The sequence below is a fragment of the Tupaia chinensis genome, unplaced genomic scaffold (genome assembly GCF_000334495.1).
Source record: "Tupaia chinensis unplaced genomic scaffold, TupChi_1.0 Scaffold000365_1, whole genome shotgun sequence".
NCBI lineage: Eukaryota > Metazoa > Chordata > Mammalia > Scandentia > Tupaiidae > Tupaia > Tupaia belangeri.
Window position 1 is genome coordinate 2397175 of NW_006159862.1, and position 13301 is coordinate 2410475.

The following is a 13301-nucleotide window of genomic DNA, read 5'->3' on the forward strand; positions in this document are numbered from 1 at the left end:
TCTTTGCGTGCATCCCTGCCGTGTTTCAGGCTGACCTGGCCAGGAGTCCGAACCACAGTCGCCTTGTGGGATCTGGCCTCTCTCAGGGAGCACATTATCTCTGTGCTATGGAGCCGCCCCTTTAACTCATTCATTTACTTGGTTGTTTGTTTTTTTTTCAGAAGTTTTTACCATAGGGTGCATGTGCTCGGTGGAGAGAGAGAGAGAGAGAAAAACACAGTGAGAGGGAAAGTGAGAAACCACCCCCCAGGGAGGATGGTCAGGCTGCCATCCCCTCTCCTCCATTCTCCTCCTGGGAGCCTGGGCACGCACATGTGTTTGGCCTCCGGGTCCAGGACTTGAACTGCGGTAGGCCATGTGGGAGTCCAGCACCATAGCCACTATGCATCTGCTGGGCCCTATTTATTTTTTTGATTTGCTAAAAGGCACATGTCCTTGCTTGAAAGAGACGGTGAGAGAGGGCGAGTGAGAGAGCACCTCCCATGGGGACAGTCATGCTGCAGTCTCTGCATTTCTCTTTGGGATCTGGGGAATGCACATGCACCTGGTGTGTTTTTCAAGCTGTTAGGTCCGGAACTTGAACTGCACAGTTGGCCATGTGGGAGCCAGGTTCTCTAACCACCATGCCATCAGCTGACCCTAGCCCCTTTTAAAAAGTGATTTTATGATTGATTATTTTCTTTAATGATTGTCATTTTTATAAATAAAAGTTTACGTATTCCTTCTGTGGGAGAAAGACACACAGAGAGAGAGAGGGAAGGAGAGGGTCTCCCCAGCAGGGTCCTCCTGCCATGACCCATCCCTAGTCTTAGCCAGCCCAGATCACGGGCATAACTGTGCTCCCAGCGTGCTCAGGAGGGTCCAGGTCTTGAACCCTGGATCTTTCCTATGTGGGTCCAGTTGTGTTACCACTGTGTGACTGCCAGGCTCTTAGGCAGGACCTCTTTCTTTTTTTTTTTTTTTTAATTATTTTTAATGTTTATTTTAGAGTTTTGCTACAGGGCACGCGCACTCACTGGAAAGACAGAGTCAGAGAGACAGAAAGTGAGAAATCACCCCCCAGGGGGGATGGCCACACCACAATCCCTTCTCCTCCATCCTCCTCTTGGGATCTTGGGCACGCATGCCCGCCCACGCGGCTAGTGTGAGTTTTAAACTGCCGAGTCTGGAACTCGAACCGTGTTTGACTACGCGGGAGTCCAGCGACGTCACCATCAGGCCGTCTGCTGGTCCCAGGACCTCTTTCTTACTGAGCCCGCAAGTGTGAAGTACGTGTGAGCTGCCACGGGTGGGTGGCCCTGTTGCCCCATGGGTAGAGCTTGTCTGAGAACAAAACCAAACAAGAAGGCAGAGAGAACTGGTTCCACGGCAAGAGTCGGACAGTTCATGTGCACACACGTGCTGGAGACAGGCCGTGCCTGGAGGGACACCCTTCTGCTCGCTGTTGTCTCCAGCAAATATGAATGAACGAGAGGGGAGAGCCCCGGAGGGACCCTTACACCCCGGAGGCGTCGGGCCCCTGTCTGAGCTTCCCTAGGCAGGGCTAGTGAGGGGGAAGAAGTCACCTGCAGGGTGCTTGAAAGGTAGGGTGGAGGGGTAGAGGGAGAGTGGGCCCAGGAGAGCCCAGCTCGGGGTCCTCCTCCCTCAAGCTTGGGGGAGACATGTAGAGGAACCGAGGCAGAGAGACAGTGATTGGGGAGTGTCGTGCCCCCAGGCTGGAAGCTGGGGAGGCTGGGAAGGCACGGCCTTTGGCAGGGAGAGAGCCGATGGTGCTGAGTCAGCAGCCATATGAGATTAACAGCCCGGCTCTGCATGCTGCAATTGCGGAGGTGTCAAACCAGGTGGCCGCTGTGACTCTGAGCAGTGCCAGCCAGGAGAGCTGAGAGCAGCTGCAGAGGGCGAGGTGCCAGCCGAGAACTCAAAGCCCTGGGCCTTAACTGGGTGCTGTTTGCAGGAGGAGGCTGTCCTCCGCCACAGGTGAGGCCACCCGGGGCATGGCAACCCCCATCTTCTTTTTTATTTTTATTTTTTTTGGAGAGGTTTTTGCTATAGGGTGCGTGTGCTCACCAGAGAGACAGGGAGACAGAAAGCGAGAAATCACCCCCCAGGGGGGATGGCCACACCGCAATCCCTTCTCCTCCATTCTCCTCTCAGGATCTTGGGCACACACGCACACGCGCCCGGCGTGAGTTTAAGCCACCGGGCCCGGGACGTGAACTGCAGTCGACCACATGGGAGTCCAGCGACATAGCCATTCCGCTAACTGCTGGTCCCGACACCCCCATCTTCTGTGGCCTTTTTGGTTACCATGCCCTCATTGCTCCGCCCCATGCTCTGGACAGTGCCCTGAAACAGGTGTCACAGAACATCCCAGATGAGGAAACGGGGACGGGAGGGGCGTGGCCTCTAAGGTCCTGTGGCTCAAAATGATGAAGTCAGCCCTGACATTTTTACACACAGATGGGAGGGCTTCAAAATCACAGAGGGGCCTGCAAGTGGAGTGGTGGTTCAAGTGCTAGCTCCCACGTGGCTGACTGCACGTTCAAGTCCCGGACCTGATGGTTTGATGCTGAGGGACCAGCAGGTGGCACGAGGGTTGGGAGCGCTGGACTCCCACGTGGTCAAGTCCTGGACCTGGCGGCCTGCTTTCTCACCTTCCTTCTCTCTCTGTCCCTCTCTGGTCAGATAAAAATAAATAAATAAGATTAAATAATTCTTTTCAAAAACTAAAGAAAAAAGTAAACCGTGCTGGGCATATATGCGTGTGTGCCCAAAATCTTAAGAGCTGCCTGCTTGATTTGGACAGGTTTTTACCTTAGGGCGCATGTGTTCGCAAGAGAGAGAGAGACAGAGTCAGTGAGAGGGAAGTGAGAAGCCACCATCTAGGGTGATGGCTGGTCTGCAACCGCTTCTCTTCCATTCTTCCTCTGGATCTTGGGCACACGTGCATATGTGCCTGATGAATTTCAAGTCACCGGGTATGGGATTTGAACCACAGTCGGCCATGTGATAGTCCAACAATGTACCCACTATGCCATCTGCTGTCCCTGGATAAGAATTTCTTAAGCCTTGGGGTGCTGAGGGTTCAGAGCCCGAGGCCTTAGCTGGGTGCCATTAGCAGGAGGAGGCCACCCTCTGCCTCCCCCTCTGTCACCTGGGCGGAGCCGCCTCCTTTAAGTCCAAGAAACACTGGCCAGATTAAAAGATGGCTGGTGTGAGGGGGACACAGAGGCACGGTGGTAGAAGCTGATGCTGTAAGGTTGGCTCCCCGGGGAAGGTTCTGAGCTCACACCCACAGACCTCCCTGGCATGACAGGCAGGTGTGTCCAAGCCGGGGGCTGCCTGAAGCTGGGAGGGGACCACAGAGTCACGACCCTGTTGGGGGTGCTCTCTCACTCAGGGGAGAAACAGAAAAAATGCACAGTGCCTAATGTTGGTGAGGACAAGGAGACAGGGCACGCTTCAGCCTTTCTTCGGAGTACGTAAATTGGTTCAGAGGTCCCGGGGAGGACAAGTTTCAAAGGGCATACTGTAACCAAAAAAGCTTAATTCTAGAATTAAACGTGCGGCAATAACTGGGCAAAGGCGTAAAGACAGGTAATGAGATGTGCCTAGCACTGTGGATCGGTTAGAAGCCTCCTGGTATGGGGCTAGCAGATGGCATGGTGGTTAAGATGCTGGACTCCCACATGGCCAACCACACGGTTCAAGTCCCAGGTCCCGTGGCTTGAAAATCACACTGGGTGCACGTGCACGTGTGCCCAAAATCCTGAGAGAAGAAAGGATCGCAACATGGCCATCCTCCCTGGGTGTGATTTCTCACTCCCCTTTTCTTTATCTGTCTCTGTCTCTCTCCAGCGAGTGCATGTGCCCTATGGCATAAACCTAAAGAAAAATAAAAAAGACAAATCACAGTCCAGGGGCTGACAGGTGGCATGGGGCTTAAGGTGCTGGACTCCCACATGGCTGACCATAGTTTAAGTGCTGGACCTGGCAGCTTGCTTTCTCACTTTCCTTCTCTCTTGCTTTGTCTCTCTCTGGTTATATTTTAAAAATAATAATGATGGGACCAGCAGGTGGCATAATGGTTAAGGTGCTGGACTCCCATGTAGTTGACTGCAGTTTGAGTCCTGGACCCAGCAGTTTGAAACTCACACCAGGCATGTATATGTGCATGTCGGAAATCCTAAGAGGAGAATAGAGAAGGGATTGCAACATGTCCATCCCCAAGGGGTGGGACAGGAGGTGATTTTTCACTGTTTCCCTCTGGCAAGCTCATGTGCCCTATGTGTGTGTGTGTGGGGGGGGGGAACACAACAACTAAAAAGAGAGAGAGAAAGTTGAATGGAAATGTCTTAGACTTGAGCATCTTCATTTTTTTAAACTTTATTATTATGTTTAAACTTGCTACAGGGCATGCGTACTCACCAGAGAGAGATGGGGTGCAGGGAGAGTGAGAAAGCAAGCCTCCAGGTGCAGGACTCAAACCACAGTTGGCCATGTCGGAGTGCAGGTCCTTAATCACCCTTTCCTGCTGGTCCCAGACCTGGGTGTCTTCATCCACATTCTACGGGCAGCAGACTGGCCCCTGGATATGGCTAATGACGTGCAGCAGGAAAACGGGGCACTCCCATTACATGCAAAGATTCTGACTGCCAGCCTCCGCTGGGCAGGGGGTTGATCTAGTTTAGTAATCAACTAACCAAGCATGCATGAGAGAGATCTCCCCGCAGGCTTTAATTCTCCACTCACGCCTTTCTTGCTCATTGCCCACTGTTGTGTAACGAAATGCTCCCGCATGCGGTATCTCAGTGCCACATTATATTCTCCCAGTTTTCTGGAGCAGTCAGGTGCTCACCTCCACCAGGGCTCACTCTTCTGCCCTAAACCCCAGGGCTAGTGGGGGATCACACATCTGCCTGGGGATTTCAACAGACTTTGCAGACTGGGAGGGGGATGGAGGGAGGTATCTGGTGTAACAGCAAAGGAAATGGTTCGGTGTCTGGCTGGATTGGTTCCAGGATCCAAATCCCAGGGTGCTACTAAGTCCCTTCTGTAAGACGACAAGGTATTGCATGTCACCTGCATGGTCCTCCTGTACTTGAAACCATCTATCACTTATTTGTTTGTTTAGAGAGCTTTTTGCCATAAGGCACGTGCGCTTGCCAGAAAGACAGAGAGAGACAGAGAGACAGAAAGCGAGAAATCACCCCCTGGGGGGAATGGCCATGCCACAATCCCTTCTCCATTTTCTTCTTGGGATCTTGGGCACACATGCACACGCACCCAGTGTGTGTTTAAGCCACCGACTATGGGACATGAACCCTGGTCGACTACATGGAAGTCCAGCGACATAGCCATTATGCCACCTGCTGGTCCCTAAATCATCTTTTAATACCCGACACACTGTAGACGCTGTTTAAATAGTTGTCATACTCCCCTGTTTAGAGAATATTACAATGACAAGGAAAAAGTCTGTGCATATTCAGTTTAAACAAAAATTTTTTAAGAATGATTTAATTTTATTTATTCATTCATTCATTTTAATTTGGCCAGAGAGAGACACAGAGAGCGAGAGAGAGGGAAAGTGAGAAAGTAAACCAGATCTGGGATTCAAACCATGGTTGAGTCATGTGGGAGTGTCCAGTACCTTAACCACCATGCCACCTGCTGGTCCCTAAACAAATTTTTTTTCCTGAATGTTTTCTCCCTCCCCCCAAGAGGTTTTTGCTATAGGGTGCGTGGGCTTGCCAGGAAGACAGAGGGAGACAGAGAGACAGAAAGTGAGAAATCACCCCCCAGGGGAGATGGCCACGCTGCAATCCCTTTTCCTCCATTCTCCTCTCAGGATCTTGGGCATGCACGCACATGCACCCAGCGTGAGTTTAAGGCACCGGGTCCAGGACTCGAATCGCGGTCGATTACGTGGGAGTCCAGCGACATAGCCATTACGCTAACTGCTAGACCCTCCTGAGTGTTTTCAATCCATGGTTGGTGGACTGTAGATGTAGAACTCCTGGATACAGCCATCCAGCTGTCTAGGATAAGCAGTGGCAGACAGGGAAACTGATGAGGAGCAACCCATCTCACTGTGGAACGCTGGGTCCAGTGACATGTTGGAACCAGTTCACTCCGGCTCATGAGAGACGACTTTTTTTTTTTCTTTTTTGAGAGAGATTTTTTGCTATAGGGTGTGCGTGCTCATCTTCGAGACAGAGAAAAACCGAGAAAAAGTGAGAAATCCCCACCCCTGGGGGGGATGGCCATGCCACAATCCCTTCTCCTGCATTCATGCTCCTCTCGGGATTTTGGGCACGCATGCACAATCGCCTGGCGTGAGTTTCAAGCCGCTAGGTCTGGACTCAAACCACAGCTGACCATGTGGAAGTCCAGAGCCTTAACTTTTATCCAGGCCCCAAGAGAGGATTTAAAAATTCTCACCAGTAAGGCCAGCTGGTGGCATAGTGACAAAGGCAACTGGGTCCCATGTGGCTGACTGTGTGGTTTGAATCCTGGACCTGGTGGCTTGAAAACCATTTTGGGCACGTGTGCCTATGTGACCAAAGTCCTGAGAGGCAAATGGAGGAGAAAAGATTGTGGTGTGGCCATGCCACCTGGGGGGCGATTTCTCACTTTTCTTCTCTCTCTTTCTGTCTCTGGCCAGTGCACTTGCGCTATAGCAAGTGAAAAAAGAAAAAGAAAAAGAAAAGAAAAACGAAATGGCAGTATCGTCCTGGTACGTGCAAATGCCATGTCATTCTGTTCTTCTCGCTTCTTTCCACCAAGCAAAAGGCACCTATTTTACAGACATTCCTCAAGAACCATCCTGTGCCAGGCAGTGCTGGGCACTTGGGAGCAGTGATGAAGACAGACAAATTATTAAAAAACAAAAACAAAAACAAACGGCAGCTCTCTCGCGGCCTCGCTTCTGAGATCACAAAGAAGGAACAAGGGCCGTGCAAAAAGGGCCGTGGCCATGTGCAGCCTGTCCGCTGCACGAACTGCGCCTGATGCGTGTCCAAGGACAAGGCTGTTATGAAGTTCGTCGTCCGGAACACAGTAGAGGCCGCAGCTGTCAGGGACATCTCCGAAGCAAGTGTCTCCGATGCCTATGCGCTCGCCAAGCTGTACGGGAAGCTGCATTACTGTGTGAGTTGCACCATTCATACCAAGGTAGTCAGGAACCGATCTCGTGAAGCTCGCAAGGACCAAACACCCCACCCCGATTTAGACCTGCAGGTGCTGCCCCTCGCCCTCCACCAAAGCCCATGTGAGGAGCCGAGTCTTTAAGGACTGAAGAACTGTCTCTCCTCTGGGAAAAAATAAAATGCTGATTATAAAAAAAAAAGAGAGAGAGAGACAAAGAGCCTGCCCTCTGGGGTTACAGTCCACAGGGGCTGGGGTGAGGGAGTCATCAAACAATGATCGGAATAAACACTTCACCAGTCAGCTTTGTGAGCTCGGGGAAGGAAAAGTACACGATGACATAGTTTTACTTGGAGAGGCTTGACAGCGACGTTCCAAATGAGACATACAATTTAGGAGCTGGAGCCAGCAGGTGGCATGATAGTTGAGATGTTGGACTCCCACATGGCCAACTGAGGTTCGAGTCCTGGACCCAGAGGCTTGCTTTCTCACTTTCCTCTCTCTCTCTCTCTCTTTCTGTGGTCAATGTAAAAAAAAAAATACTAATAAGTAGGAGCTAATAACGGGGCGGGAACTGTAGGAAGAAGCACCGACAGGAGGCAGAAAGAGCGTGTGTCCCCACAGTCCAGGGCTGGAGGACCACGCTAGTGAGAAGACACGGGAGAAGTAAGCAGGAAGAACAGGCAGGACCCTCCCGGCGACAAACACCCGCTCTTCGACCAAGATTCGCAGGGTTCAGGGGAGGAATTTATGCCTCCATAACCGAAAAGCCTGAGGTCCTACTGACCGGATTAGCTCAAAGGCGGCTGGGCCTGGTCTACATGCGTCCCTTTGTCCTCTCTGAGCATCTTCTTCGGGCGGGTCCCCTCTTTCACCCTAATAGCAGCAGTTAGAGACCCGCCCCTCGCACAGTTCCAGCACCTGCTCCAGACCGGTTGAGGAATGCTGCTCTGATTGGTCATATCCAGTCACCTGGCAACATGTGAGGGGAGGGGCCCACGCCAGCCTTGGGGAGGGGTGTCGGGTCTGAGAGCCTGCAGTGGGGGGTGGGTGGGGGGGAGTAGGCCTTGCCCAGAGGCTCGCGGTTGCTGTGCGTGCGTCAGAGTGCTCCCGGTTCTGCCCTTCGCAAAGGGGTGCTCCAGTAGAGTTGTCAGGAAAAGGACATGTCTCATATTTCCTGTGGCATGAAATATCACTAACTTATAATTCATAAATTGTTAAAGAATTGTTTATTTAATTTTATTTATCATCATTATTATTTTTAACCAGAGAGAGGGAGAGGGAAAGTGAGAAAGCAAGTCACCAGATCTGAGACGCAAACTGCAATCGGCCATATGAGAGTCCAGCACCTCAACTACCATGCCACTTGCTGGCCCCCATATATATATAAATTTTTTTTGAGAGTTTTTGTTATAGGGGTTGTGCACTTGCTGGAAAGACAAAGAGATAGAAAGTGGGAAATGAAATCACCCCCCACCCCAGGGGCTATGGCTACACTGCAACAATCCCTTCTCCTCCATTCTCCTCTCAGGATCTTGGGCATGCTCACACAACATGCCCAGCATGAGTTTCAAGCTTCCAGGTCTGGGACTCGAACCGCAGTTGCCATGTGGGAGCCCAGCAAAGTAACCATGAAGCCATCTGCTGGTTCCTATAATCCATAAACCGAGGTGCTTGTATTCTCTTTAAAATTAGAGAGTGGTCTGTAAAGGCCAGCTCCCTCTAGCTACTTACACAACGTTGAGTGGACGACTTCATGCCTCCCTGTTGTGGAAAATCCAGAGCCCAAGTGGAGAGGCTGTGCGGTGCGGGAGTTAGACAAGCCTTCTGGATTGGAATTCGGTGCGTCGCTTTGTCATTGGGAAAGTTACTATACTTTTTTTAACTTGCTAGAGGGTGCGTGCAGAGAGGGATGGTCCACAGCAGTCTCTTCTCCTCCATCTCTCCCTATTGCTGGATGTTGGGCACACATGCCCTGGCATGCTCTCCAAGCCACCAGGTCTAGGACTTGAACCGTGTAGTCAGCCATGGTAGAGTCAGCCGCCTTAACTCCCACAGCACAGGCTGGCCCGGAACAGTTATTGAACAGGAGTGTCTCCGTCCTCACAACTATGCAAATGCAGACAAATAGGGCCAGCAGGTGGTGTGGTGGTTAAGGTGCTGCACTCTCACATGGCCAGCTTCACAGTTGAAGTCCTGCACCTAATGGTTTGAAAATCACAACAAAGAAATAAAAATAACAAATTGTTTACAAAAAATGTAGGTAATAATAGTAATAATACTTCATTCATACTCATGAGAGGATTATGTATGTTATTATTAACATAGGTAAAGCTAACGAATTTAAAAGAGCCCCTGGCCAGGGCCCGTCATAGGTAGCAGCAGCGGACACGGCTGCTGGGCAGACCGAGCCCGTTGAACCACATGAGGCTTAGGTTCAATTCCCAGCCCACCCTAGAGCGAGGAATGCTCCTATAGTCCCAGCGACTTGGGAGGCTGAGGCAGGAGGATGGCAAAATAGTTAAGACTCTGCCTAGAAAATAAAACAGAAGCCGTAACACCTCCTCAGCACACACACACAGACACACACACAGGAAAAAGAGGATTTGGCCTGACACTAGTAAATGCCACCTGTGTGTTTGTTCTTATTATGTGTTACACAGACTGACCATGTTTAAGGTCTAAAGAATTTGGACGGGGCCAGCAGGTGGCATGGTGATTAAGGTGCCAGACTCCCACACGGCCCACTTGTAGTTTGAATCTCGGCCTTGTGCTGCTTTCTCTTTCTCTGTCTCTCTCTGGTGAGCACATACGCTCTATAGCAAATTTTAGAAAAGGTTTAGAACTCTTCCTGTCTGAGGTGGCGGCCTGCTTCACCTCCTCCTCAGCTCTCTTTTCCTTCTTTCTGTTTTTCCTCTTCCCTCAGGCCAAGCGCGGTCCAAGCCCCTCTCCACCTCCTTAGGGTGGCCGCAGAGCCCCTGCGCCTTCTCTTCTCTTGCGTCCCCCCTCGACGCCCTGCCCCACCATGAATGAGAAGTGTGACGATGTTGATTGTGCTGGGCACCAGCCTGACGGAATGTACCCTGTGAATGGAAAGGGCTTGGCATGGGTCGAAACCCGTGTTACAGAGGAGGAAGTGCATGCATAACACGGCTGCAAGGTTGATAGCAAAGATTAAAACACCAGGGGCACCACCAGCATCAACGGGGAGAAGAGACTGGAGCGTGGACGTAATTCCCAAGCTCCTAGGCTAAAGGTCAGTGGGTTAAGACGCTGCTGTATACAGAGGTGACTCGTTACCTGGATTTCCAAGTGACCGAAGGGAGCTTTGTCTATAAGGGAGGGAAAATCGATAAGGTTCCTTCCACTGAAGCCAGAGCCCTAGCCTCTAGCTTAGTGGGACTATTTGAAAAACGTCGCTGCAGGAAATCCCTAGGGTATGTTGCCAACGTTGAAGAAAAAGATTCTAGAACTTCTGAGGGCGTTGATCCTAAGAAGACTTCAATGTGAGATGTGTACAAGAAATTTGATTTGGGGGACCAGCAGTTAGCATAATAGCTATGTTGCTGGACTCCCATGTAGTCGACCACGGTTCGAGTCCCGGACCTGGTGGCTTAAACTCACACAGGGCATGTGCGTGCATGCCCAAGATCCGGAGAGGAGAATGGAGGAGAAGGGGTTGCAGCGTGGCCATCCGCCCTGGGGGGTGATTTCGCACTTCCTGTCTCTCTGTCTCTCTCTGTCTTTTTGGCGAGCACATGTACTCTATAGCAAAAACCTCTTCAAAAAAAAAAAAAAAGAAAGAAAAAGAAAAAGAAAGAAAGAAACTTGATTTGGGCCACGATGTGATAGATTTTTACTGGTCAAACTCTTGCACTTTACGGAACTGATGACTACTTAGATCAACCATGTCGTGAAACCATGAATAGCATCAAACTTCACAGTGAGTCCTTGGCAAGATATGGTAAAAGCCCATACCTTTATCCACTCTACGGCCTTGGAGAACTGCCACAAGGATTTGCAAGGCTAAGTGCTGTTTATGGAGGTTCTTACATGCTCAATAAACCAATTGAAGAAACCGTTGTGCAGAATGGAAAAGTTATTGGTGTAAAATCTGAAGGAGAGATTGCTCGCTGTAAGCAGCTCACCTGTGACCCCAGCTATGTCAAGGATTGGGTAGAAAAAGTGGGCCAGGTAATCCGTGTCACCTGCATCCTCTATTACCCCTCAAGAATACCAATGATGGGACCAGCAGTTAGTATAATGGCTATGTCGCTGGACTCCCATGTACTCAACCGCAGTTCGAGTCCTAAACCTGGTGGCTTAAACTCAAGTCGGGCACATGTGTGTGTGTGTGCCCAAGATCCCAAGAGGAGAAAGGAGAAGAAGGGATTGAGGAATGGCCATCCCCCCAGGGGGTGATTTCTCGCTTTCTGTCTCTCTGTCTCTCTCTGTCTGTCTGGCGCGCACAAAAAAAAAAAAAAAAAAAAAAAAAAAAGAATACCAATGATGCCAACTCCTGCCAGATTATCATTCCACAGAACCAAGTCAGCGGAAAATTGACTATCTACATTCGCATGGTCTCCTTTGCATTCAACGTGGCAGCACAAGGGAAGAACGTTGCCATAGTCGGTAGGACTGTGGGAACCAAGGAGCCTGAGAAGGGAATCGGATCAACTTTGATGCTCTTGGAACCAACTGAACAGAAATTTGTTAGCATCAGGGACACCCTTGTACCCAAAGATTGGGGGACAGAAAGGCAGATTTTTTATTTCTCACACATGTGAAGCTACAACTCATTTTGAGACAACCAGGGATGACATTGAAGACATCTATAAGAGGATGAAAGGACCTGAATTTGACTTTGAGGAAATGAAACGCAAGGAAAATGACATCTCTGGGGAAGACTAACAGCAGTTGCTATTATGTAACTAGGGCAAGTTCAAAAATTGACAAATAATGCATACTATATGAAATAGTATGGCCTACTTTTATCATCAAAATGGAGAGTGAAGAGCGCGTTATCAGTAAATATTCCTCACCTTCATCTTTCTAATACCTCGTATTGACTTTTCATGGAGTGGCTCCTCAGAATGGGCAGGTTACCGCATTCTGTTCGATTTAACCAAACTGGCTTTTTTTTTTCCTAGTGAATGGTCAGTTTTACACAGAACACTGTGACACTGATACAGAGAAATCGATCCAGTACTCGTATCTTTCGATCAGTGTCGCTTTTGGAATTATTTGCTTCGGCTGCTTAAGAGCTGGGTCCCTAGGAATTGGGTGCCATTTGGATAGTGAGGTACTAAACTGAATATAATCTGGGACAGCGTCCCTAAGCTTCCCTGTAACTTCATGTTTTTGTTATGTCAAGTATTACAGCAGGGCCCAAATAACATAGCCACAAGTTTGGTTTGTGGGGGCATAAAATTCTAACCAAGCTCCAGGCTTAGGGATTCATTTGGAGGAACCAGTAGTGTTCCTAACTGATGAAACTGATGAGACACAGGGGAGAAGCACCAATGTCAGAAGCAGGTAAGCTGTAGAAGCATCTTTTGTACCCCAGGCATGGTTTCTTCCATGGACCAAGCTGCCATGCAGTACTGATTTGACAGAGCCTCTCAGTGACGCCTCTCAGAATGGCTCCAAATGATTTCTGTACTGCAAAATAAAGCCAAGCTCTGGAAACCAAAAAAAAAAAAAAAAAAAAAAGGTTTAAAAACTAATTTAGGCAATGGACGCAAGCACTAATTGCTTAGATAATAACAAAGAGCAACAAACGACTAAGAATGAGGATAATAACTGAGCATTTACTACGAAGCGGGAACTGGGCTGAGAATCTGTAGGTGCGTCTTAATCCTCACAACAGCGCTGAGACGGATCCTGGTATCACTTCCATTTTTCACAGGAAGAGAGTGAGGCTCAGAGAGCTGAAAATGACCCCCAAGTCACAGGGCAATTCAGATTTGAACCCAGGCATGTGTGATTGCAAACTTCATACTCAGCCCCCCTCGCATACCCACATCCAGCCCAGCTCTCACACCTGGCCCGGAGCTCGCAGATCCCGGGGCCGAAGCAGACGGAGGCCCGCCCACTTCCCACACCCACCTCCGTCCACGCCCACTGCCCCGCCCCTCCCCGGACGGGCCACGCCC

At 50.0% G+C, this 13301-nt stretch overlaps 1 pseudogene; it reads left to right on the forward strand.

Moving 5' to 3' along the window:
- The first annotated feature begins 10251 nt into the window (after positions 1-10251).
- LOC102469588 (rab GDP dissociation inhibitor beta pseudogene) lies at positions 10252-12057 on the forward strand (annotated as a pseudogene).
- Positions 12058-13301: the final 1244 nt, after the last annotated feature.